At 47.5% G+C, this 23779-nt stretch overlaps 1 long non-coding RNA gene across 1 annotated transcript; it reads left to right on the plus strand.

Moving 5' to 3' along the window:
- Window positions 1-264: 264 nt before the first annotated feature.
- Window positions 265-22964, plus strand: LOC141573844 (uncharacterized). Its single transcript, XR_012500174.1, has 3 exons — window positions 265-2425; window positions 19630-20140; window positions 22015-22964. It is a non-coding gene; the product is annotated as an uncharacterized LOC141573844 (long non-coding RNA).
- The last annotated feature ends 815 nt before the right edge of the window (window positions 22965-23779 follow it).

Raw genomic sequence — 23779 nt, forward strand, 5'->3', positions numbered from 1 at the left:
CATTTTGTATAGGATTTACCAGTTTCATCCCTTTTGATTATTTTTGTCTCATTCTTGGTTTTTTTTTCTCTTTTGTGCTGTGCATGCCTGAGTGTACTTCATGAGCTAAACCGAATTAATATGTAGCTGGCATTCTCTCCTGCTTAAGAAGGCATTGGCATTTTGACAGCAAGGATGAAGACACGAGATAGATGAGCTGAGAATTATATTGAATTCCGCTCTGTTTTATTTTTCAAGATACTTAATTCATAAAGGAATTCTGGGATTATGAGACACAATTATATACATAGCATTACTACCAAATGTATGTATTACCAAATTATAAAACTTTGCAGGAAAGGTCTCTAGACAAGCTGGCAAAAAGTCATGAAATTGAACATCCATTCATGCCACAAATATTTACCAAGTGTCTCAGAACTAGCAGAGGTACAGCAGGGAAGGATGGGTGGCTGGCTTGTAGAGGGTCCATTAAGACTAGGCAGTTAGAAGCAGGATTTAGGGCCAGTGGTATGCCTGAGCTATTTACTTCATGATCCCCTCCTGGAGCCTCAGTTTCCCCATCTGTAAGATGGGGCTGATCATAATTCACACAGTCGTATGAGAAATGGCTGAGCTCATGTATACAAAATGACACGGAGCTGGCCCCCTGCAGATGCTTAAGGAGCAGAAGCCTTGTTGGTATTAGACAAATTGTCCTCGAGTGAGGATACAGGGGCCGTGAATAAAGGTTATTTTTGGGAGAAAAGTCTAACAGTGGAGAAAGAAAGATGGTGGCAGGGCCAAGGGTCATTTGCTTAGCTCGGGATGCTTAAGTATGCTTACTGGTGGCAGAGGGACAGTGACAAAATATTGGTAACTCAAGGGTGGAGGGAGGGTATAGCTCAGGGGTAAAGTGTGTGCTTAGCAGGCACGAAGTCCTGGGTTCAATCCCCAGCACCTCCATCAAAATAAATAAATAAAAAAACCTAATTACCTCCCCACCAAAAAATTAAAATTAAAAAAGAGAGAGAGAGAGAGACAGAGATGGGACCATCTGTGGAACTTCGTCTTGGAAAACCAGAGCTGGTGTGGAATCCAGGTTATAGGCAGAGAAGTTAGATTCAACCCAAGAGGTGGCGCTGCTTCCTCTGAGGCAGCCATGAAGCCTAGAATGAGGGCGTGAAGAGGCCCAAGAGTCCTGAGGGAGAGGCAGAGCTGGGGCTCTCAGCTGAAGGGCCCCTTGGTCTCTTTGATGGGAAGACAATGATGTGGCAGCTCAAGGTGGCTGGGGAAATGCTGGCTAAATAAGGGCAGCTCTGAACTGATCCTGTCCCTCTGGTCCTGCCCAGAGGTCAAGGGGTCCTGCCCCGAGAGACCAGCGCTGGGCAGGGACCTCTCCTTCCCTGGCTATTTTAGAGACTATCTCTCCCTCTCCCCCCTAAAAACATTTACAAAGAATTCACCTGATTTCTAATCTGAGAAGCATGCATTTTTGGGTCTCTGGCTTTCCTAGGGACATAAAGGCATTGAGGTTGTCACTCTGTCCCCAGAGTGACTGTGTGGGAGGAGAAGCTGGTCAGATCCCCAACATTGAGTCCTTTGATGACTTGCTCTTTGCTCGAGAAACGCCAAGAGAGTTAACCCAGCTTTCAAGGCCCACTATGACCTGGCCCTACTTCCATCACACGCTACACCTCTCCACCCATCCTCTCCCCAGAGGTGTGGAGGAGGCAGGGCACTGGTCTTGAAGCTATACACGCACAGCTCTTGGCCTATGACTGAGACAACCTCAACTACCCATCTCAAAGAATGGAGGCAGTGGGACGACGGAAAAGAAAGAAGTCACAGCCGGCTTCTCACTTGATGCTTCCGTTATATGTGAAACGTGGCTTTGTTCCTCTCCCACCTGTGACGGAGACCCTGGGCTGCACCTGTGCTCGCCCCTAGGGCTTCCTCCAAGCTGCTCCCTCTGCCTGGAAGACTTATCTTCACGCTTCTTGGTCTGGGTAATTTCTACTCATCCTTCAGATAGTAACTTAAACGGCCCCTCCTCCGGCAGCCCTCCTTCGCTCCCCTCCCCTTTCACCATCCATCTATTCTGTAATATAATTGCCTGTTTAAAAGTCTGTCTCTCCGCTAGACTGTAAGTACCGTGTGTCCCGCGGCCTCCGGCCCAGTTCCGTGCTCCTGGCACAGAACACAAATCAATAAATGTCTGTGGAAAGACGCGCCGAATGAATGAATAAAAGAGAATTCAAGTGATGGTCCAAAAGAAACAGTGACCAACTCTACCTGCAGGTGGCGCTAGCTGAACAGGCAGACGAGAGTGGGAAGGGCATTTAGGAGCCAACAGACGTAGGAGAAAGAAACAGCCCGAAATGGAACGGAGGTTGGGGCTGTGAATGGTTCCCTGCGATGGCCGAAGGTTCTTTCACCTTAGTTGCTGGTAATTCCCGTTATCTTTATACAGCCGGCTTTTGGGGCTGAAGCGATGGCCTTTGTCAGAACATGCCTGCTGCTGGGTCTTCCGGTGATTAAATCAAGAAGCTGGCTTTGGAGTTCGACTATCCGAGTTTAAATCCAGGCCGTGAAAGCTCGAGCCGGTTCCTTAACTTCCCTGAGCCTCGGTTTTCCCCCTGACAAGTGGGCACGGTGATAATTGGAGCCCACCCCCCCGCAGAGGTGCTACAGAGGCATAAGGGGAAGCGAGGCGCTCAGGGCGGGCGCAGAGCAGGGCGCAGGCACCTAGCGACGGTCGGCAGGAGGGCTGGGCTGGGCTGTGCGATCGGACTTAACCGGGTTAGTGCGCCTCTTGCTCCCGCCCTGCCCATTCCGGGGGCATGGGGGGGGGGGCGGCTCTCCGGGCCTGACGCACCCGTTTCGCATCTCCTGCAGCCTCCCCCGAAGGCGGGGAGCGGGCAGCAGAGGAGCTGGACTTTCCAGCCGCGTTGGGGGCTCGAAAGGAGGCTCCAGAGCTTGTGGGTCGGTGGCTTCCGCTGCTTCCCTCCTCCTCCGCGCTGTGGCTCACAAAGTGGCCCTTTAAATGGTTTTTATAGCGGCATAAAAGCGCCGGAGGGCGGCCGGGCCCCTCCCGTGACCTCCAAGCTGGTGGTAAATTGCCTCTCTAGGCAGAGGCGGCTGCTGGGAGCTCCAGGATCGATAGCTGAGCCCTCGGCCCGCGGAGGGGAGCGCTGGCGCGCTGGGCCTGGCAGCGCCGGCCTGATTGCTGGCCCTGCGGGGGACGAGGGGAGTCAAGGCCAAGACCGCTGGTCCGGGCAGGCAGGGCCGAAGCCAGGCCACCTCCAGGCCTCCTCGTCCTGGGCCCCCTGCGTCCTAGGAATCCTGAGGTTGGCGGGAGTGTGTTAGATGGGGTTGGCAGAGATGGAACTTGGATCTTGGATCCCTTAGGCGGCGGGAGCCCGAGTCTGAAGCAGCCCCCGTTGTCCTCTTTGGCCTAAGGGCTCCGCGGGGGTTGGTGTCAAATTAGGAGGCTGTCATAATTTGACAGTGGTTGCTAGCATCCCTCTTGGACTCAACAAGCTCAGGTGTGTGATTCAAGCTTCGCCTCTCACTGTGACTGGGCAAATTACTTATTTAGGCCTCAGTTTGCTCACCTGCAAAATGGAGTTATTCAAGTAGCTTCTTCAAGTTGATGTGCTCTTAGAGATTTGGTACATACAGTTCACTCCCAGTCTGCTCTGGTCTGCGTGCTGTGTTCCCCTCAAGCCTCCCAATTCATACGTTGAAACTTAACGCCCAACGTGATGGTATTAGGAGGTGAGGCCTTGGGGAGGTGATTAGGTCATGAGGGTGGAGCCTTCATGAATAGGCTTATTGCCTTTATAAAGGGACCCCAGAGAGCTCTCTCATCTCTTGTGCTATGTGAGGAGACAGCATGAAGAAGGGTATCTATGAACCAGGAAGCTGGCCCTCAGCAGACACCAAGTCTGCTGGGTGCCTTGATCTTAAACATCCCAGCTTCCAGAACTGTGAGGAATAAGTTTCTATTGTTTATAAGTCACCAGTTTATGGTATTTTTGTTATAGCAGCTAAAGGAATGAAGAGAATCCTACAGCCATGCAGGCATGAATAATCGATCACAGCAGCCTCTCCTGCTAAGCCTAGTGGAGCCTCAGTCGTTGCTCCCAGTGCCAGCTAATCAATCAGGGTTGGTGCTCAGGATGAAACCTACAGGCCATCAATGGCCTTGTGCCTTGCCAGACCAAGGGCTTCAAGCCCCATCACAATCACGCCTTTTTGCCTCACTTAAGAATGAATAACCCTGCAATTACTGCACATAAGCACGTTCCAGCTCTCACTGCATGGGAGAAGTTTGCATCAGTCAATATGTTTACAAATTAATGTGCACACCTTCTCAGCCATTATTTAGAGGAAGATAATGTATCTGGAGATGTTTCATCTGCAGAATCTAATGAACTACATAAACACCATCAGATAGTTCTTTAAAACAAATGGAAACTCCGGTGTATCATTTGCCTGGTAGGACCTGTTTCAATGATGTAATAGCTCGTCAGGGCTTGAGAAGCAGATGAGATAAGGTATGTGAAGTACTTACACCGTACCTAGAACATGGCATTTGCTCAATAAAAGTTAGCTCATGCTAATGACATCAGTGAGTGCAGCAGGTGGGGTATGAATGTGCATGGTTTATCTAGGATTAGGTTCTGCTCCATAGACAGAAACGACGCTGCCTGATGCCATGCCCGCGCTGCGCCCCCTTCCCTTCCCAGTGCCACCTTCCCGTCCCCCACGGGCTTTTCCTGAAAGCACCTCGAACATACGCTTTCACGTGAATCCTTGTTTCCAGGCCTGCTTCTGGGACACCCAGTCTAGGACAGCCACCATCACGTGCTGATATTGGGACCAGTCAGATTCCAAGCCAGTTCAGCCTTAGAAACGAGCAGCACCTTTGTCCCTGCTGGGCACGCTCTCCCCAACAGTAGCTGACACTCGTGCCGGACGCTACACCAACTGCTTGATATATATGAATGAGTTCAATTCTCACAGTAGCTCTATGAGGTAGATACTCTTATTATTCGCATTTCCAGATGAAGAAATGGAGAACCAGAGAGGTCAAGTGACTTGCCTGGAGTCCCACAGTAAGTAGCAGAGCCTGAATTCAGCCTAGGCCATTTGGCTCTTAGCTTTCGGGTCTTAACGGTACACTTTGTAGCCTGTCCCTACGAGGCACCCAGGAGAGCTCAGTAACTGAACGTCAGGAGTTATTGATGTAGGCAGCTGGTCAGTTGGGAAGTGAACTACCCGCGGCTTTTAAACTAATTTGTTTGGAAATCAACCAAAATGTCTATGAGAAGAAATTTTGAGTAAGGTCAGGCAAATCAAATCAAATCAAATGGAGTGATTTTGAAAAGATTATAATGAGTTTACGAATAATGCTTTTCTGGGGCCTCGCTCACCTTTGTTTGGGGTCACCTCTGACCTCTGGACATCTTGGCTCTGGGATTCTGTGACCCAAATCCGAAATAGTTCCTGCCTAAAGAGCCAGGTGGCAGGTGAGTGCAAGGCTGTACACAGATAACACCACAGACAGCTGCAGGTGTCATCCTTAGAAAACTAAAGAGGCCTGAGCTGTTTCCATGAGGCCTCTGTTGTCTACATTCCTCCTTACAGAAGCTGGGGTCATCTCATCCAAATGATGGCCAAGAGGAATGCTGTTTTGGGGGTCACCTGAAGCTTGAGCTAAAGTGAGGGAGACAGGCATAGACTGTAAGGCAGTGGACTGGAATGTTCACAATGGCTTCTCCATTCACACGTCAGTGTTGGGAGGGCTGAAACGGCAGGGTGCTGGCCAGCACCCCCTCTCTCTGACTCTCTGTCTCTCTCTTTCTTTTCATGTGACCTCTCTTCATGCCAGCTTGGGCTTCCTCATAGAATGGCAGTTTATGGGTAATGTGGCTTCTACATGGTGCCAGGCTTCCACCTAAGAGTACAAGCAGAGATTCTGCAGCTTTTTAAAGACTATACCAGGAACTGGCATAGCATTGCTTCTGGCAAGTTCCACTGGTCAAGCCAGTCATAGAGGCCAGTCAAGATTTAAGTAGGGGAAAAGGCCCCAGCCTTCAACTGGAGGACTGCAAAGAATTTACTTTGCCACAGCTATGATGTAAGAAAGACAAAGTTTCATCCCTAAGCCACTAGGCTGTTGGGATTGTTTGTTACAGCAGCTTTCCCATACTGACTAATATACTTTGTCATATCTTAGATGTAGGGGCTCATTTGCACCTTCCCTCAAAAGGAAGTCCCTTCTATAAGGACCATCTAGTAAGTGAAGTAAAACTGAGAGAAAATGGAAGATACCGTACAAGGAATAATCTCTAGTTCTTGTAAAGGCCTTTATTTTCTGACGTTCCAACTCTTTTTGCATCAAAGGAAAATATGTTCAAGCAAGAGATACATGGACTCTTATGTTTGGTTCAAAGAACATATTTATTACAGAAAAAAGCTAGTAATCAGAATGATCTATAGCCAAAATGGACTGTCTTGGAAGGAATGAGGAAGGAATTGAGCAGGGGCTGGTGTCATCAGGATGTTGGGTGAGGAATCCAGCCATCAACACCTCCACTCCCAGGACTAGTTTTACTCAAAGCCCATGAAATCCCAGTTTGGTGGAACTTTTCCCATCCCAAGAGACCACTTGATTAGAACTCGAAGCTCTAGGTCATCCTGAGCAATCTTTCTAGAAAGTTCCAAAGCCAAGTAATAAGAAATTGGTCTCTGGCATTTGATAGAAATAACTTATTTTACAATTTTTTGTATTGTTCTACTCTGGATGTCTCTAGAGTAGGAACACTGTCTTAAACATGCTCAGATCCTTTCTGTCCTTGATCCCCAATGTCCGGTGCTTCCATGTGACCTGCCAACTCTACCTCTGAACTACACCCTGCCCTGTCGTCCTCACGACTTCTGCTCACGCGCACTGGCTTTCTTCTAGTTACTCACACACGGCCAGCACCAACACACTTGCTTCTCTCTCTGCATGGAATGCTGTTCTCCGCCATCATCTTCTCATCATCCTTATCTCTGCTGAAGGTCACCTCACCAGAGGAGCCTTCCCTGATCAGCCTGTGTAGAATAGAGACCCCTCCATCATACTCCATCCCATGTCTTCCCACCTAAAATGTTACTCCCACAAGGCTCCTTGACTGTCTCTTTCACTTGTATTGCTGGAGCCCAGCTCAGTGCCTGGCACAGCGTGAGTTTCTGAGAAGCATCAGCAGAGCAAATGGGAAAATGAACAGCCGTGTGGAGCTCCCCCAGCCTCAAGTGCAGAGCTTGACACAGGACAGGCAACCCCTGACTTCATCAAGTGACTGGATGGACGCTGAGATTGGCAATGGCTTCAAGCTGTCACTATGCTGTGGTTCTGTGTTTCGGAATGTGCAGCGTGGTGATTTTATTCTTCAGAGGAGTCTGTGAAACTCAAGAGAGAATGCTGTGGGAAACAGGATGCAGGGTGGGGTCAGCCCATGAGGGATCCTCCCCGCTCTACCCTGAGCTTCCAAAGACTCCTCCATCTGCCCCCCTCCTGGACCACCTCACACACTCTGGCACCAACAAGCTGAGCTAGCAGAGATCTGGGGGAGGCGAGTGAACATCATCAAGGCTTAGTTAAAAGAGACCATCAACACTCGTGGTGTCTGGATGCGTTCCTGAAAGGACACACTGTCTGGGTGGATGGAACATGCAGTTAGAATTTCCTAAATGCTCGTGTTTGGATAATATTGTGACACAATTTGCCTTTTCTCCCTTTTCCTTCCTCCCATGCAGGCAGGTGGCAGGCTCGGTGTTCGGCTGCCTCGGGGGAGGAATGTGTCAGGGCTGAAGGCAGAAGCGTCCCTCGAGATTTCTGTCGTTGTTCTGAATACCTAAACATGTTAAGGGTGGGTTTGTTGGGGGAGGCAGAGTGGCTTGGGAGGCTTAGGAAAGAGAGAGAGGGGCTTGCTTCAGACTAAGGAAACGAGATGTCTTCTGGGCTGGTGTCAGAGAGTGGGCCCAGGGTCCCAGGAGTAGTGGGAAGACAGAGTGACCCCAGGGAGAAATGGCTACACAGCGTGTCCAAGGACATAAGACCAAACAGACCTTGGCTCTCAACCTTGCCACAGGCCCCTGTGTCCTACCCCTGGGATGGAGGCAACAGAGAGAACTCTGAGCCGAAGGTGAGACAGGGAGGAAGCAGGCAGGGCACAACCATTAAAAGAATGACGCAGCAATTGAAGATAGGACAAAAACTGCTTAAAACCTACAGGGCCCAAGATGGCGGAAAATTCCACTCCCAGTAGACCTTGAGCCTCATTATACGCTCATCGTAATATATCAGCACCCTAAATGGCACACCCACAGGTGCCATGGCAGTTCTGAGGCTGACCATAAAAGGCCAAAAAGTGGGCGGTGGCCCAGTTCCTGGGAATCCCCGCCTCTGCCCCAAAGTAGCTGGAATAATCCTTCCACTTGTCAGCATATAAAGTTACTGAGCCCATAAAAACTAACAGCCCCACACTTTGAGGCCTCTCTCTCTCTGGCCTTCTGTGACGGTCTGCAATCTGTCTATGGAGTATGTATCTCTCTGAACAAATCTGCTTTCACTCTACTTTGGTTCACTCTTGAATTCTTTCCTGTGTGAAGCCAGGGACCCTCACTTGGTGGGGTGTGTCTCAGGGACTTACCTGAGACCTGGGACACCACCGTCCTCACACACCCCCCCATTTTCTTGCAACAAAGGCACCACGTGGATGGAATGATAGAACTCTCAAAGGTGACTGATGACCGCAGATCCTGTGCCCAGGCCTTGGCACTGTGTGTGACCCCAGTGCAGAGCCTGGGCTGAGCTGAGGGAGGCCTGAGGAGCCGAGGCAGAGGTCCCTGCTGGCATCGTGAGGCTCAGGATAGGGAATTCGGCTGCTTATTGAAAACAAACAGATGTGACCATTCTTGCACCCGACTTCTGAGTCAGGGCTTTGTATCCCGTCTGTATTTATTCCTGGTGGGCTGAGAACTGAGCGAGAGAGGAAGTGACTGAGGCGGGTGATGACGGCGTTTCCGGTTGACTCAGCATGGGGCTGAGTCTGTGCCTGTTTTCCGGGTGTCCTTGAGGAGTTCTAGAGCCCTCGGCTTCCCCTGGGCTTCGGTATTCACAGTTAAGGAAGTAATCCGTGCTTAATGATGCCATAAGCACCGTTGCACCTTCCTTTGTGTAAATAACGGCTGATAAAATGAGGTGTGAGCCTGCTGCTGCAAAGAACACTTAGCTGTTAAATGCTTTCCTTTCCGCTCCATTGACTTCCCCTATTTATAGCTATTCCAGCAGAGCGTTCCTGTCATATTCATTTCCTGCCAGCTGCTGGTTTCCTCATCTTGGTTCTGAAGGGAAACCCAGGGGTGCCTCCCCAGGACCACCACTCCCCACGGCACTGGCCTCTGCTTGGGTCAGGAGTCAAGAGAGAAAATGAATGCTGGGGGAGGGCTCTTCTCTCCTCCTCTCTGGACTTGGCCCGGGAGCTTCTTTGCCAGCCAAGACCTTGAAGGGGGTTTACCTGCGCAGAGAGTGTTAAAGAAGCTGGGGTGGGAGGAAGATTCTTGTCTTGAAGAGAGGACGTAGGGTGTGGGAGTAACAACTGATGTAAAAGGCCCCAGTGACTTCTAAGGGGGATGGTGACAGACCAATGCTGACACTGTTATTAATAGTAATAGTAACACTGCTCGTTAATCTTTATTGAGTTGTTTGCTGTGTTCCTGAGCACCGTACTGAGAACCTAAATGCATAATCCATTGAACTCCAAACCCACAGGGTAGGTCTTGAATAGGCAGTATTGATCAAAGGGGACTCTGTTTCTAGGAGGAGGTAAGACACTGTGGCTGGTTAGCAGAAGTCAAATGAATTACATGAGTGCATTTGGGGGAGATCACAGAGGTCAGCTAAGTCTTGTCTGAGCAAAGAGAAAAATAGGAAATAAGGCATGTGGAACTGTGGGGTGCTTTTTGCTCTTTGCCCCAAGAGTGATTTTAACCAAGTAGAATTTAGGTCTCAGTAGAGACTGAATCCACACCGGCATCACTTCTGGTTGCCCAGGTAATGGGTCTCACACTTTAGAACAATAACATTATAATGGAAAAAATGCAAATGAAATAAACAGTAATGAGGGAAAGAGCTGTGTGGGGCCCAGTTAGGACCACCTTGGGGGAAGGCAGATAGTACACAAGAGCAGGAGGGAAACGTTTGTGTCATGTACAAAAGTGACCTTGAGAGAACGGGGCACGGCACGTACCTCTGGTTTCTCCCAGAGACGATGGAGAAAGTGGGGTGGATAATAAATTGTGCACTTGCTTGTCCACATCCACTTCTTTTCCTGTCACTGGCATAGCTGCCTGGAGAAGAGTGTTCCTGGGCTCTGGTGAGAGACCATCTTCCTGGTGCCCAGTGGCTTTGTACTTGGCTTTGGACACTGGGGCCATGGCTGACCTGGGATCTGAGAAAGACAGCACAGAGTCTGCCCTTGCCTCTGGAGGGCAGGTAGGCAGGCTCAGGGCCACCACCAGACAGTGACTCTGATGCTCTGCTGCTTAGATTTTTCTTCCTGTCCTTAGTACCAGAGGGTTGGGCATGCCCCCAAGGAGTCATGGGAAGAGACGGAGGTTCAGCAGTGCTTGCTGTTGACATCACTGTATAGATGAGGAAACCGAAGCTCAGGAAGGCTAGGTGGTGCAGTGGTGGAACCCAAATGCTTCTGACTCCAGCCCAAGCATATCACTCCCTCTAGCCTCTTATCCATCTTCTTAAAAGCAAAGCAATGGAAGGACAAAGCAGGTGTAGCGGATTCATTCCCCCAAACGGCCACAATCCTTTCCTTCTCTGAATCCTCTTCCTATACAAGGTAACTCTGACGTTCCTTCTATCAAAAGGCAGGGCTTATGTCCCCACTCCAGAAATTGGGCTGGCTTGTTACTCACTATGGAAGTAATGGTGTGTCAAATCTGAGCCCAGGGCTCAGGGGCTCTTGTGGGCTTCCATTCATCCCTTGGAACCCAGCTTTTGCCACGTGAAGTAGCTCGGGCTAGCCTGCTGGAGGATGAGGAACCCCGTGGAGTAGAGCTGAAGACCCCAGCGGACTGCAGACACATTAGATCTCACGTTAGATGATGGCCCAGATTGGCAGGATGGCTCAGCCAACCCAGGAACTCATGAGCAACAACAAACATTTATGGGTGTATACCCCTGAAGTCCTGTGGCTGTTTGTTTCACAGCCCTATTGCGGCAATAGATAGCTCATACAGAAAGCTGGAAAGGTGCACAGTGGAATGTTGGGCAGCAGGATGGTGAGGCAGACTCAGCAGGTCACAAGGACTCTAGGAATCTGAAACCCTCTGAGGAGTCTGTACTCAGTGATGGATAGGAAAAAATAAATACTATCTAATACCATCCTCAGAGGCATTGCCCTTGGAGAAAGGAAAACAAAACCAACATTGTGTGCCAGATGGTTTAGATTCACTGTTCACTTGTCCTCACACCATTTCACAGCAAAGGGAGGGGAAGGGACGTGTGGGTGGTCACGCAGCTAAGAAGTGGCAGAGGAGGAATTCTCACCCAGGTCTGATGGACTCACAGACCACTTTCTCCTTGGTCAACCCCATGTTTTCCACCTAGTCATCAAGCGAGCATTTATTTTGCTGGGCCCTGTGCTAAGCTTGGGATTTCCTAGTTGAATGGGGACAGACAACTTCTGTCCCCAGTGAAAGAGAAGACTGTGTGGACAATTGGGTATTTTGGGTGCTGTGAGACAAGTCTATTCTGATTGTGATCTCTCTTAGTAGAGAAATGCTGGGTCAGAGGGTTCTGGGCTCAGGGAATGATGAATGGATGATGGTCTCCAATAACTTGTTGCTTTTGACTCCCCACCTCATTCCTCATCCTAACATGGGCTTGGGTCCTGGTTATGGATTTCATGCAGGACTGAATTCAAGGCTACTCTTCCACTGGGTTCTGGGTTGGCAGTGTTCTAGAATGGGTTATGGAGAGTGCTCTAGGGTTCTACTTAAATTAGACTTTAGTTTGTGTCTGAATTGTCCTGGAAATTGTTGGGTCCTTGTCTAGCTTCGACTTTGGCGAGGATTGGGACGAAGTTTGTGCTCCATTAGGCTCTGTACTTGGCTTCGGATACTGGCGTCTTAGCTGGGCTGGGATCTGAGATGGATGAGGCAGGTGGACTCAGGGCCACCACCAGATAGTGACATCCTGCCAGCCCCTCTCTGATTGTTCTTTCCTTCTCTTGCACAACCATCCCCTAACAGATCATCTCCTGGGAAGTCTTCCTCACCTTCATTAGCAGAAGTTCATTCTTCCTCCTCACCCAGGAGCGGACATATAAAAGCATGCTTTGCATGGTCCTTGAATGTATCTGCCGCTTCCCCAAATAACTATGCCACTTGCCTGACACTTGCTATTGGTGAGTCCTGAGTTAATCTGTGTCCTAGACACTAGAACAGGAGAACCCTAAGGACAGATTCTGACTGCCTGTGGCCACTGGGTTGAAGGAGCCAGGTGCTCCCCATGGTCACCTTCTGGATGGGCTCAGGCTGCCCGGCTGAGTGTTGTGGGGTTCACTTTGTGCAAAGTGAGATGAGAAACTTGGGGACTTGAGACGCTTTCTTGGATGGGTTTATTTTTCTCCCACCGCCACGGGAGTGGAGGGGTGGTGGTGTGGATTCCCAATCAGAAAGGTTGGTAGCAACCCTATTTCTGCAGGGTCCGGGCTTTCTGCCCATGCTCAGTAAAAAAGCCATTGGTCCAGAAACAGGCTTACAGAAGTGAAGGTCAAGATTCTGGGCCAGAGAAGACAGCACCGACAAAGACGGGGCCACAGCTGGAAGCCACATTGAGAGAAGATGGAAGAGCAAGGAGATGGGAAATTTAATAATCACATTAAAAAATTAAACACCAGGCCCCAGTGGTTGTTACTTTCTATCCGCTGAGATTCACAACACTTGACATCCAATTATAATTGTGGGTTCCTATAAAACAGCCCATTAACTGCAACTATAAATTATTATTGCTTATGTGGAGTAGGCTGCTGGCTTAGTCGCTGATACTGAGGATTACGGAAATTATTAACAGTCAACAATGTCTCTTTGAGTCCTCTTGCTCTGCGGAAGATGAATGGACCCTGGAGGGATGAAGACAGGAGCCTAGGAGTTTTAACTACGTGTTCTCCCACCAAGTACAGCTGCCTTTGTCTTTGATGGACGGAGGGCTTCTCTCTCTACTGCTCCTCAAATTCCCATCTGGTCACCTTCCACAGAAAGGAGCGGACACGGCTGTGCCTGAGGACCTGGAATGCAAATACAGGCATGTGCACACACCCACCTCTCCCCCTGCTCACCCCCACCCACACAAACACACACATTGTGTAACTCCTGCCAACAGCGCCTACCTCTGAAGGAAAAATCAGTACACACCATGGATCCAAGGAAATACTAAAAAATTCCTAAAGTGCTTATTCCATTCTTTATCAGCACCCAAGTGGGCAACGCGCACCCCTCTTCCATTCCTCTACTTCCGGTGAGGGGTGGGCCAGGCAAGGAGCCTTGGGCAGGGCAGTCCAGCCTAGCAGCAGAGCAGGGACTGCTCAGCCCTGACGGAATCGTCTGCCCCTCTGTCTGCATCCTTTTCACGTCTTCCAGGAACTCCTCAGAACTTCTTGTCTGTTGGTGGTAGCGTCCTCCCTTTTCTAGGGTTACTAAGATTTCTGCTTTTGCCATTTCAGTGATGTTTTGGGAGGGAACAGAGCGATAAACATGTAGGCTAAATTCACCCTCTAGAAACTTGAAGTTGTCCATTGCATTCTAAAATTTGATACTTTTTTTTAAATTTATTTATTTTTTGGAGGGGTGCGAGGTCATTAGATCTATTTATTTATTAGTTTCTTTTTTTAATGGAGGTACCGGGGATTGAACCCAGGATCTCACGCATGCGAAGCATGTGTTCTACCGCTTGAGCTATACCTTCCCCTCCTTTAATTTGATAAGTTTTTTTTTAAATGACAAAAAGGATATGTAACATTTAGTAACTGCCTTTCCGAATATTTGGCATATATCATCACACCAATCTTCTGGAGAATTCTGCGAGATGAGGACTACCCTTACCAGCCCGTTTTGCAGATGAAGAAACTGAGGCGCAGAGACAAGCTCACGTAGCTAACAGACGGCAGAGCCACAGTCAAACCCAGGTTGTCCAAATCCAAAGCTTGTCCTTTTAACCTAACTTATGCCTTCTTTGGGCTAAAAACAGTATTTCCTAATTACTGCCTTTTTATAAAATGTAAGGCCTTTTAAAAATCACAAGAAAATATAAAGAACTGTAAAAAGCGTTCTCATTTTTCTTGGCTTACATCTAAGCATAATCTTTATTTAAACTCCTGAATCTTCTCTTAGTTTTTTCTCCCCCTGCACCCCCTCTCCTGGTAATTTTTCTGTCCCTGAGCATCTTAATAGAGGGAAATCTTGTCTGTTCCTGAGTTTTAAAAAAGTAGGTTCTGTCAGAGAGCCCATGGGCCCTTGTTGGATCTTGTCGTCTCAGACAAAGGGGAGATGGGGAAGCTTGTGTTTTTCTTAAGTTTTCTTTTGCTGGATCGGGGTTTTGGTCGCCTGTGATGAGTAGGAAGTGAATTTCCGGGAGAGTCAGCATTGCAGGAGAGAAGTTTCCTGCTGAGCAAAGCAGTTTCCTTTCAGAGTTTATTTTGGCAGCAGAAGTTAGCAGGGCACTGCCCTCCCCTCTAAGTGCCCTCATTAGGAGCTTACTGCGGAAATGCCTCGAGTGGCCTGGCCTGCTGCCAGGGACTTGCCAGGGCCACTGGCTTCACGGGCCCATGTCCTGTCCTGTCCCCATCTCTCTGAGTTGGGGTTCTTTGTGGACATCCTGCATTAGGCTTGTTGCTTGGCAAGATTCCTATTTCTCAGGTTGCTTCCCCAACCTACCCATTTTCATTTTGTGTGTGTGTGACCATTTATATTGGGATTTCTGAAGGAGAGGAATTAAAAGCGCGTGCTTAAATAATTATAATAAAAAGATAAACTTTAAATTTCCTTTTTAACAAGAAAAGGATAAATACTCAAAGGTCTATCTGGGCAGTGAAATAACGGATGACTTTTATTCTCTTCCTTGTAATTTTTCTTATCTCAATTGGGTACCCATATTTTTACTTAATAGATTTTTTTATCTTTTAATTTCAAAATTTCAAACATATGAAAAACAGTACAACAGACCTCCATGTACCCACTGTAGAAGTTTAACAAATGTTAACCTTTGCCCTATTTGTTCTGGAGCGGGGGCCTGAGAATCTGCATTTCTAAGAGCTCGCAGGGGATGCTGATGGTGCTGGTCTGCAGAGCTCACCCAGGGTAGCAGACCCTTAAGGACTTGGCAGCATCCCAGGCTGAAGGAGGCCACCCTGGTTACACATGGCTAGAATCTGTTCTCATTGTCCACAGCCAATGTTTGTATTTTTTAAATCTTTGGTTTTTGAATCTTTTGACTATCACCCTGTGGTTTTTTTCAGTCTTTTGAGTATCACCCTGCCTCTGGAGAAAACATCTGACCATCAGAATGCCTGAGATTTTGCTCTTAGTTTTGAGTATCCCAATTCTTACAAATGATTATCATTAACTCTTTGAATAGAATCCATCAAGGTAAATGCGAAGGGTAATTGACCCTATTCTGGGTCTCTCTAAATCTATTTGGAGATGAATGCCTCACTGTTGGCATGTGAGAGGATTTTAGGTGGCACACTGATAATTTTAAACATTTAAAAATATTTGTTAAGATCTGAGGGATCCAATAAGGTACAACTTTATTCTTTCCACTCGAATTCTGAACAAACTGAGGAAAAAAGAGAAAGGCACAAGGCAGATGGGCGATTACAATGGTATTATGACAAAGACTAGGCTGAATCCTGGCTTTGTTAGCGTCAAGGGGGCCTTACTACTGCCCTCCCAACCCCACTGGCACCCTGGGAAGCCCACCTCAGGGGAAATGAGTCTGAGGAACAGACCCACTGACCCAGACCACTACCTGACTGCAGTCTGGGTGAAGAGAGAAGGAAAAAGAGCCGAAAGAGACTAAAAAATTTTTGATAAATTAGCTCTACCCATCCAATCAAGACACATGGACCAAGACTGTGCCCACCAACCAGGTATTCTCAGTCTTCTGGGAAGAGGCGAAAGGGTGGACAAGAATCTAAAAGTGTTTTATAAAAATATCTTATCTTTGAAACCAGAGAAATGGGGAAAAGACATCCCTTCATGGCAACAGCTGTATTCTGTATTTTAATTTATTAGGGTTAGTGGAGCTGACTCTCCACATATAATAGAAACATAAGGTTTCTTTCCTCTTAAAATAAATTTAAGTGAACAAAAAGGAGATGATTAAAAAAAGATTAAGGTAACAACAGAGGTAATACAAGGAAATGGCAGAATTGTAAAGATGATGCTCAAATGTCTGGAGTTCGGGAAACACTGGGCTAATGAATATTCCCTGAAATCTCAGTGCCCCATTTCATCTTCACAAACTGCAGGCCAGGGTCTCTTGTCCTAATGTTCGCCTAAGGCAGCTTGAGTTCAGTTTTTTGACCATTGATCATGGCTTGATTCTGTTTCACTCAATAGAGAGTGGTTTGAACGAATCAACTAAGACCCTTGATATATTATTGGCTTTGATTTCATATATATAAATCATTTATGGGTCAAGTCATATGATCTTAATAGTATTGATCCAAGGCTTTTAATTCTCTCTCCTCTTTCCCTCCCTCCCTCTCTCTCTCATTTTTTTTCTAAATTCACTGTGAGAATCAGAGTAGGTAAGAGAGCAAATTCTATTTTTTTTTTAAATGGAGTAAAATAAGTCTGTGTCCTTCAATAATTTGATGCAGTTTCTCGGTGAACTAGAAGCATGTCCTATTGCCACAACAAATAAGGGGCTAGTGTACTTTCATCCACTGGAGGTTAAGGTTACATTCACAGGTTCCAGGAGACGTCAGAAAACAGCCAAACCTGTTGGCTCAATGGTGCCAGGTAGAACCAGCTAAGTGTGAATTATGCCAAAAAGAAAACCTGCGTTTGGCAAAAAAAAAAAAAAAAATCTTGACATCCACATAGGAAATGTTAAATCGTCCTACTCAAAAGTTTCATTCACTCAGTTACCTGGGGGCCATTCTGCTGCCAAATTTTCCCAAAAGGTTAATTGCTATATACTTGTACTTGTACCTTTGTTTCCCTGGATATTCTGCCTCTGCCATTTCATCTTTGTGTCTCCGTGTGGCCCAGAGTCCCCTCGCTATGCTTCTGTCTAGGGGATCTGAATGGCTGCAGCCTCTGGAGAGAGGGTTCAAGACTCTGAAGGTGGCATGAGATGCCTTTAATGCCACTTTGAGGAGCCCAGAGCTGACCCCATTAGGACCAGGTTCAGATCTGGGTAGAGTGAACTGCAGGGCTCATCCTGGGCTCCAGTAGAGCCAGATGCCCAGCGTGGAAGGACGGCCAGGGGCTGAGGAGCTGTTGCAGCCAAGCTACAAATGCATCCTTTGCTCCAGGCTTATAGGGGAACAGAGCCCCTTTCCAGAAGCCTGAGGGTAGGACTGCAGGCCCATTGCAGATGGCGAGACGCCAGCTCCACTGCAAGACTGAGCATCCGTCAGTCAGACAAGCTCCGGGGCTGAGGTGTGCTGGGTGGGCCATGCTCACAAAGCATATGTCAGTCAGCCGTGATCCAATTAGTCGTGTGTCGTCAATCATGTCCTGGTTAGACGTGGATCAGCCTGACACGCGTCAGTCACACAGACTCATCTCCAGCCCTTCAAGGCACCTGGGAGGAAAATAAATGTCAGTCACACACATGCCCGCTGGGTGTGTCTCTGCCAAACGCTCTGCTGAGTGAGGAAGGGGCATCAACCATGTGCCCCCAGCAGGAGGAAGGTTGATGTAGGAATTAAAAAGATGCTGGAAGCTCTTGCATCCTCTCCTGCTTTTCTCTTGCTCCTTTCATTCCTGGTCTGGTCCCTCCTCCTGCAGTCTGAGTCTGTGTGTGTGTGTGTGTACACAGGGGGTGGGCGCTAAGTGGTAGGAGGCAATAAAGTGGAGTTGCCTCTTACTCAGAGATTGGGTTCTAACGTCAACAAGTCATGTGACAAAGTCACAGTTGCAAAACCGCCTGGGGAAATCCCCCTAATCTAACACTACTGCTTTTTTAAAAAAAAATTCTTGTTTTTTGACGTGTAGTCAATTTACAATGTTAGTTTCAGGTGTGCAGCAAAGCAATTCAGTTATACACATACATCCATTTTTTTTTCAGATTCTTTTCCATTAAAGCTCATTACAAGAAATTGAATATATTTCCCTGTGCTATACAGTCAGTCCTTGTTGCTTATCTATTTTATATACAGTAATCTAACACTACCACTTCCGTCTTCCCTCATTGCTATGGATTTGCTTATTTATCCAGCTGAGCATCTGAGGAAGTAGCTGGGTTGCATTTAGGGGCCACGGAGGGTGAAGCATAGGTAATAATCTACATTAACATCACAGTCAGGGAGAAGAAATGCTCACACAGTAATGGGCACGCGAAGATGGAGGGGACGGAAGAGTCTGGCGTCTTCTCATGGTCACCGCCATGACCAAAATGGCGGACAGAACTGCTCACACTGTTTACATTACCTCTTTCCTTCTCTCTCTCTGATAGAACATAATTGAATTTAGGTGAATTGAATGCTCGTATGATGTGACTCCTTCACATCATCGGATGAAGTGTAATCTGACTCATTGTAGAAGTGTTGAAAGCATCTTGGTCCAGTGCCAGAGCTCAGGTTCAAACCAGGCACTAGTGCATAACAAGGCTGCAGGTCCCCTGATTTATTTTCTCAGGTGTTTCCTGACTAGGCAGGCAGGGAGCGAGGGGTTTTACAGCAACGTGCCAGAGCTGACGGAGCAGCCTCTGGAGAGAGGGTTCAGACTCTGCCTTCAGTGATGTCACAGTGATAGCTTGAAATTGCCCATGGTGGGTGCGTTTACACCAGGGAAATGGGCAGATGCTATAGATCAGATGTCTACCTCATTGCCCCACACCCTGGTCCCTCAGCTGATTTACTAGCTGGAAATGCAGGATAGGGGGAAGTTGGCTCTGGAGGCATTTGCAGTGAGAGGTCAAGTGGAAGGGATAAGGAGACAAGGTGAAGGTCTCAAATGTGGGAGGTCCTGGAAGATGGTTGTGGGACAATTTGAAGATTACTTGGAATATATAATAATCCCTAAATTGGAATATATTAGTAATCCCTAAGTAATCCCTTTCAAAGTGTTGGAGATTCATTGTTACAGAGACTGTTAATTGCCTTCTCAACATCCACTGTCATGTTCCTTAGTGTCAAAATCCTGGATTATCAGGGAGACAATATGTTCAGCTAAGAGACTATATTTTCTAGGCTCCCTTTCAGCTAAAGGTGGTCAAAGAGATGTAAGTATAAGTTACTGGGTAGAATATCTGGGAAATCTCAAATGGGATTGACTTGGTTACGAGGAGTGCTTTTTGTTTTTATTTTTGCTTTACTTCTTTTCTTCTTTCTGACTGAAACATAGATGTGGTGGCTGGAGCATCAGCATCCATCTTGGACCATGAGGATGAGAGCCAATGGACTAAGGATGATGTGGCAGAAAGACAGAAGGAGCCTGAGTCCTTGTTAACATGATGGAGCTGCTTTACTAGCCCTGGACTGTCTGACCCCAGACATCTTTCATTTGAGTGAATAAATCTCTAATTCGTTTAAGCCACTGTTGTCAATAAAAAGCAGTTAGGAATATAGTTCCTAAATAGCACAGTCGTATTTCCAGTTCACACTAGAAAAATGGGATAAATTTTGCTCTAAGTTTGTTTTAGGGGCTGAGGTATATATGTTTTCAATCTTTCCTTCTTTCTCTTTCTCACTCCCTTTCTTTCTTCCAAATGACGAAAGCAACATGTTCTCTTTATTTATCAGGAAGCCAAGTTTATCAAGAGCCAAGTTCATCATCAGAGTGAGAGGGGCCCCCTGGAGCATCCATTTATCTACCTGAATTGGTTCTTCTGATCTCCAGTGCTGGGCACTGGAAGGTGAGCAGAGAGGAAGAGATCACATATATCTCCCAGAGAAGGCATCTAAGCTGACTGGGGGCCCATCTCATCCTGGAGAAAGAGTGGATCTGCATTTCTGCCCTTAGTACTGGGTAGGCAGGTGTCTGGTACACTCTGAATTGATGGAAAACCTGAGAGTAGCCTCTGGACTGGGGTGTAGTGGAGATGGATCTAGGATCCAATCCAGGGACCAGAATTTAGCCCAGTGCCCTAATCCTTGATCCCAGTTGCCTATCCCAAAGGGCACCATTTTCTAATTTATCTGCCAAGGGGGAGTGCCTTGTTCTAACTCTCACATAGGTGCTGTACATTCTAGTAATGGTAATAAAGACTCCAAGAGACCCAAGGGATCCCAGGAAGAATGTAGAGCTTAGGTACTTCCTTTCTTGGTGTTGAGCAACTCAGGGTTAAGTGTTGAAGGCGCAAAGCCCCAGTAGTTCATTCATTTACTTAAATCGTTATTAAGCACCTACTGTATACAAGGCACTGTGCTGCGGAAGACGGACACAGTCTCTACTTTCATGGAACATACAGACCCACAGAGGAGATAGGTATCAACTAATAAACTAACATATAATGCCAGGTCGTGTTATGTGCTCCAATGGAAGGAAAGGGGAATTGCAAGACAGAGAATGACCGGGGGAAGGAAGGGCAACTCTAGGTAGATATTTGAGCAGAGAACAGGATGATGAGAAGGAGCCAGGCATGGTAGCTCAAGGATCAACCTTTTGGGAGGAATAAGCTGCTGCTGGAGTTTAGGGTGAGATCAGAGTAACAGTTACACCAAATGGTCAGAACCAAAGACAGGCCAGGAGAAGACTGGACTGGGGGTCTCGGCCAGCAGGAGCAGGACACCGAGACAGTTTTGGTCTTTAGGCAACAAGGACACCCGGGGATTTACCATCCAAACTGGGGCCATGTTGAGAGTGGATGGAGCAAAGCTAACAATGACTCCAGGACAACAGGTATATGCTGGGTCTGTCCTGGGAAAATCAGGGGGAGTGATCACCCTACCCTGGGGGTAACGGGTATTGGGTTTATTAGACCAGACACCCTGAAGCTCAGCAGTTTAGACTCAGCCACTTACTCTCGGGTTGTGAGAGTGACTGAATTCCAAGGCACATCGAAAGAGATGGGGTAGAGGAAATTGCCAGTTATGAGCTGACAGGAGGGGTAGATTCCATTGAGATAGATTCCACTGCCAGGAACCAAATAAGTGAAAACAAAGGGGACACAAATCAAGCACCTACGATGTGTCAGGCATGTACTTTCTCACCTAGTCCTTGCAACAAACCCCTTATCATAGGTACAATTTCTCTCCTGGTTTACTGATGATAAAACCAGCTCAGAGTAGTTAGACAATCTGACCAAGATCATACAGCGAGGAAAGAGCAGAGGTAGGATGCAAACTCTAGGCTTCTGAAGTGGTGCTTTCCCCCATGATACACTGTCTTTAGACAGAGGCAGGGAAAGCAGAGCTGCCACAAGCTAAGTCACATTCCGACCGGCATCGGGGAACATACTCACAGCCTGACACGCAGGCACAGAGACCCAGATCTGTCTGGAAGCTTTGATATGCAGATAAGGTTCTGTGCCCAAGGCAGCTGGGGGTCCCCCAATATCCACTCTTCCCTTCTTCATAGAATACCCCAGTTTTAGCTGAGCCCTGTGCCACCGAAATGACATTACATTTCCCTGCTTCCCTGGCATCCAGGTGTGACCAAGAGTTCCACTCAAGGGGATGGGCACAAAAATAGTACCACTACCCTTGCACAACTCTAGGGGGCACCATTCACAATATGAGGAAGCTGTGAGTCAAAGGCATGTTGCAACCTTTTTTTTTTTTTTTTTAGGACGTTGCAGCATTGAATGGAAGAGGCTTGTTCTGCCTGCGCCCCCTTTTTCTCCCAAGAGATTGAACATTTGAATGGACAATGGCCAGACCATACATGACAATAGAACTCTCGCCCATACCTGTGGAGCAACTGGCCCTGAATGGTCAGGATTTGGTCAATGATATGCCAGCTTTCCTTTGTTTATGTCCCTGCTTCCAACTCAGGACCGAGCAGAGGAAGTCACATATGCTCACAAAGCAATCACATAGGATGCCCACTTCTAGTTAGCCCGCCTCCAGCTTCCCCCTGCCAACAACATGAAGCCTTCCCAACACAAGACTCCTTGCTCTGGCAAGCTCTGAGTCAGGAGGCTCTGTGTGTTCTCCTTTGCGGGGTCTCCACTGATTCCTACACCCCGTTCCTGCTGGTGCAATGAGCCACTGTGAATCATGAGCTGTAGGATGGAAGGGACCTGATTCTCTGGTATTTTGTAATCTCTGTGCACCTGGGACTGTTAGGGAGGAACACGCTTCACACAGACACACACAGGCGCACACACAGACACACACACACACATACCCCCAGAGGAGCCTTTTCAGTCTGATTGAATAATCAGATTTCATATATTTAAACAGTACTAATTTGGAACTTGTGCAAGTTTGCCCTGGGGCAGCCTGGGCGAAAGGGTGCATTTGCACTGGATTAAAAATCAGAGTTTGCTGAGCAGGCTCGTGTGTACACCAGATTTCACTCGTTTAAATTAGGATTTTTAAGATACTTCAGCATCTTTCATTTGCATGTGATGATTGATATGCTAATTACAAGAGACTCTGACCTATTCATTAATACTTAGAGGCCACTCAGTCTGGGAGGTCTGAGACCGCTTCTAATGCAAAGGTGTAGAGCTGCATGTGTGCACACAAAATTTAGAATTTTCATCAATTCTGACTAGATTCTCCGTAATTGAGATAAACAAGCAAATTTCACTGATTTTTTTCTTGGGTGTCTCTTCTGTGTCCCAGTGTAATTCTGTCTCCCTGTGGATGCAGCCTCAGCCACCACATGGTCCAGGATCACAGGACACAAATACTTTTGGATGGGGAATGTATAAGGGCAATTCATTAATGTCCACATACAGCTCCTCCTTCTTCTGGTCACCAAAGGTTCAGGGCGCAGTAGCAGCTCCCACTGACCCCTGTGTCCCTTCTCCACGCCCACGGGGGATGTACAGACTCTCAGAACTGGATTCTTAGTACCATGGGCTCAGTCATTTGGTCTCCTAAGATGCTTGCAGTGGGAAGATGGGCTAAGACACAGAGCTAATGTCTTAGGCTTTTGAAAGCCTTCTAAGTCAGACTCTTATTTACAGGAAACTTCCACAATGCCTGAAGGGCAGGCAGAGCCAAGTGGCTCCTTGGGCTTCAGCAAACTATTCCAGCCACCTGCGGGTACTATGAAGCTATCTAGAAAGTATTCCAGAAGTGTAGTTCGGTGGGACATTCCTGTCCGTGCCACCAGACCTCCAACATCCATCTACCCACTCACACATCCATCCATCAGACATTTGCTGTGTGCCTACTACATGTGAGCAAGATACAACCTTGACCCTCAAGGAGTTCACGGTCTATGGTCAAGACCAGTATTTACACAATAAATAACAATAACCTAGTGTGATAAAAGCTGGAACTGAGACACGTACAAACTATCAAGTGAACGAGCAAGCAGATAACTCAGCTTGGTTGGGAAGGCAGCACAAACATCAACTGAGCGACACTTGGGTGAA

This window comes from Camelus bactrianus, chromosome 18 (assembly GCF_048773025.1).
Source record: "Camelus bactrianus isolate YW-2024 breed Bactrian camel chromosome 18, ASM4877302v1, whole genome shotgun sequence".
Lineage (NCBI taxonomy): Eukaryota > Metazoa > Chordata > Mammalia > Artiodactyla > Camelidae > Camelus > Camelus bactrianus.